Source organism: Lepidochelys kempii, chromosome 4 (assembly GCF_965140265.1).
Source record: "Lepidochelys kempii isolate rLepKem1 chromosome 4, rLepKem1.hap2, whole genome shotgun sequence".
Classification (NCBI taxonomy): Eukaryota; Metazoa; Chordata; order Testudines; family Cheloniidae; genus Lepidochelys; species Lepidochelys kempii.
This window is the reverse complement of record NC_133259.1, coordinates 135,869,954-135,873,900: the sequence shown is the minus strand read 5'-3', so window position 1 is coordinate 135,873,900 and position 3,947 is coordinate 135,869,954. Positions and strand designations below refer to the sequence as shown.

The 3,947-nt window shown below is 51.2% G+C and overlaps 1 non-coding gene across 1 annotated transcript; it reads right to left on the bottom strand.

Moving 5' to 3' along the window:
- Positions 1-267: 267 nt before the first annotated feature.
- Positions 268-340, bottom strand: TRNAT-UGU (transfer RNA threonine (anticodon UGU)). The gene has a single exon. It is a non-coding gene; the product is annotated as a tRNA-Thr (tRNA).
- Positions 341-3,947: the final 3,607 nt, after the last annotated feature.

The following is a 3,947-nucleotide window of genomic DNA, read 5'->3' as shown; positions in this document are numbered from 1 at the left end:
CCATGGTTAATGGCCACTATCCATCTTGTTACCAGGAAAAACAAGAGCCAAGGACCTGATGGTGGACTGGTCCCCTTGAATCATAGAATATCAGGGTTGGAAGGGACCTCAGAAAGTCATCTAGTCCAACCCCCTGCTTAAAGCAGGACCAATCCCCAATTTTTGCCCCAGATCTGTAAATGACCCCCTCAAGGGCTGAACTCACAACCCTGGGTTTAGCAGGTCAATGCTCAAACCACTGAGCTATCCCTCCCCCCAATAAACTACAGGCCCCAGCGAGGGTCGAACTTGCGAACCCTGGTTTACAAGACCAGTGCTCTAACCACTGAGCTATGGAGCCACCTTGAAGCAGCAAAGAAGCACAAGACGCATGCACCCGAACCCCAGCTGGTGTAAATCAGTGGGCCTGCATTGACTGGACTTTTATATTTGCCGTGTAGTGGTAGGGAACTAAGTTGGTCCCACAGTGATAGCTGAAGGGTGTAAACACCACGCGTGGGAGGGAACTTGCCCCAGCCAGCCCGATGGGGGTGAGCAAAGGAAACGGGGGCTGAGTATCGGGAAACATTTTCCAACAGGGAGATCAGTCAGGCTGTGACAGTGTGAGTCTCCGGAGCGGGGTGTTTGCAGGAGGCTGCTGTGCAGCATCCACGATTATTGCGCAGCTTTTTGGGGTGCCCCATGAGCATTACGCACTGCCACCACGCCACGTGGCCCTCGTCTAACGGACGTTAACCTGCCTTTATGCTACGTATCATCACAATGGTGGAAGCACCGTCCAGGAGACTGGCCAAATAACCCAGGACACTGGGCAGAGGGGACAGGCTAGATGACCAAACAGGCCTTAAGGTTTCTAGGCATTTGTGGCCATTGCCCTCTGCACAATAACAAAGGTGTGACAGAACCACATGGGCACAGCAGAGGCTAACGACCACATTCGTTAGGCACACGTACCGTCCAAGGCCTAGCTCCATAGATACGCTGCCTCTCCAGCTGCTTTCTAAGACCAAGCACAGTGACCATGGCGAGGGGATTCACAGACTGTTTAAAGCAGTGGTGCAATCGAGAGTAAACTGAGTTTACCCAAGTCTCATTTTGGGAATATGGAGTTTAGTGTGGGTTAGTTTACCCACTTCTTTTTTTCCGCTCCCCTACTGGTTGATAGGGGTATTACCCAATGCCTGGGAATACTGCAACAGAAGGCAGTCTGGCTCAAGCCTGGTGGGGCAGAGGTCTCCCGTGTCCCAGTTCGCAAGGCTATCCCTCCTCTTGCTATGCTCTAGTTGTTTAACTACCCAACACAGGTTTCATTTGAACAAATAAGCCTCAGCGATTGGGCCTCCTTGCTGCCCATCTTGGGCTCTTTGGGGTCCAGGTTCAGTTCTGAACCTCTTGAGTGAACCCCCTGACCTGGGGATCTCATACAAATAGGGCCTGATTTTCATGCCTGAATCTTGGCTGTGGATGGGGAGTGCACAGTGCAATCTAGATGGAGTGGGACAAGGTGACTTTAAGTTATCTGTGCATGCCTGATTCTGGATGGGCCATGTTCCCATCTAGTTCCCTGGCATAATTTAGGATGCGCCGGCTGCCGCTGGTCGGTGTTCTGGCTGACAGGCAATGTCAGGATGCCGGAAACTCCTGGCAAAGCCCTGTTTTCCTTAATACAGAGACACAAGAAAGGGGGGTGGCCTTTATAGACCTGTGAACTGATTCAGAGGTTAATTTGAGGCCAGATCCTCACCCCCAATCTGGATTTAGCTCTGCCAAAATCAGTGGAATTATGCCGGGCACAACCGGCGTGTTCTCCTGCATTAAAAACAGTGCCAAATTTGTGCCGGGGCTTGCCAGGCCTGAGCCCCGGCACCTCTCAGATGGCACTTCCTAGCCCCAGCACCTCTGGACTTGCCGTGTAAATTATGAACGTAAAGCAATTGTTTGAGCCCTGGCACCTAATTGCTTGAGCCCCGGCGCCTCTTTCATTACAAATGAGGCACTGATTAAAACCCTCTCCCAAGTGACACCCTGAGTGTCTGAGCTGGGACAGAGAGCGTGCGACTGGGGTGGGGGAAGGGATAAATCTTGTGCGATCCCGCAGGACATCCAGAAGCCATGGCAGCGCCGAGTGGATCCCTTCTCCGCACACAGTGCACCCATCTGGTAAGGAGATGGGTTGGTGGTTCCCAAGCCAACAGCTCTACACAGTGACTGCAGTTTCCTGAGCCAGAATCAGCGCTGGGTGACTCACTTGCATTGTTGTGCTTATCAGTTTCCGGGCCCAGGGCGGGGCTGGGTGGCAATACAATGGTTCTGCTCTCTCCGGGGCAGCCTACTACTGCTTCATTGCTCTCCGCACAGGGCCACTCAGACTGAGCCTTCCCACGGTGTGCTCCATGCCTGGGCATTTGACACGCCCTGGAGGGAGAAATCGACTGGTGGTGGTGATGTGAGCTGGGCCAGGCCGGGAGCACTCCGGTTAGTGCTCTGTGCTGCTGGGTGGGAGAACTGGGTACAGCTTACTTCCCCACCCCCTCCTCTGCAGCTGGGGTCTCCTTCCCCAGGCCAGCGGAGTGTGAGGGCAGTGCAGAGCCAGGGGACACAGCTACCAAGGGAGGGTGAGCCTCACAACCTTGGCAAGTGTAGCCAAGGGGAGGCCAGAGGGGTGACTGCAGCACCGGTAGGGATCCCCGAGTAAGCTTTGATCTAGCTCACTAAAGCTATCAGAGAAACCACCACAGCATAGGCAGCAGCATGGCGTAGCTGCCAGAGGACTAGTGTGGCCACCCATGCTGCCACAGCTTCCCTGCTTCTGCCCTCGGGCTAACAGACCTACTCCTTTGGCTCAGACAATAGAGGGTTACGCTTTAAGATCCCGCAGTCCTGGCTGTGTCCCTCCAGACACCCCCATCAGGGGCATTGTTGCATATACAGCTAGAGAGGGTCTAGCAGGGACAGAGTCACACTGCATGAGCATGGGTTACACCTGATGCAAATCTGGGTAAGATGTGTTCATGATCTGCCACTGTTCCTTTGACCAGCTCAGTTCACCAGCCAAGGAGGTAGGTGATGCCAGCTTCATGCAAACTTGGCCTCCTTTGGAGGAGTTTAACAGGCTGGGTTTGAAGCTATGCATTGTTGTCCATTTGTATCTGAGTGTGCTGGAAATTCCCTTTCTCATAGTCTTTTGCTGTAAGCAGTTATTTTAACTTTATTCGCCACCTTTGTGCAGCTCGGTAGCCATTCCTGAGGGGAGGGGTTGAGAGAAGAGATGCACTGCTGCTCCAAAACTTCAGAATTTAAAGTAAAAAACCCAAACACTTTGGTGGAGTCTTTCCCAGGGGCTAACCATTCCAACAGCACAATCATCGTCTGCTCCCTCTGATCCTTTCTCAAAATAGGACACAAGGTGGAATTTAGTCACTGTAGGTTTAAAAATCCATTTCAGCAGTTTGCATCTCAGGGTCAAAAATCAGTTGTCAAAGAGATACAATTGTTATTATATATTTCATGGTAAGATTTCAGATTAAATCTTTTTGAATGTAGTTGCTTCTTGAAACCCAGCGAGTTACAGAACATGGGTTCTATTTACATACACCAGTGTTATTCAGGAGCAATTCCACTGATGTAAGGGAGGGATTTTGTTTCATCCGCATTGACTGCAGATGTTTCAAAGAGGCACCGTTAACATTTTAGGCGCTCAGATTACTATGGTGAGAAGGGGCATATAAGAACCTAGACAGTCAGGCTCTTTGCTTTACCACTGACTTCAATGCTCAAAGCCATCTTCTGACATAAAATATGGGATTTATCATCTTAAATCCAGAGAATCCCAGAGTCCTTTGCATTAACAAAGGAAAGTCTGTGAGTAAATGGCTCCATGCTGGGACCGGGCAAGTATGAGATCATTGTTTCTCTCTGGAAAGGTTTCAGGTGAAACCTGGACTTCA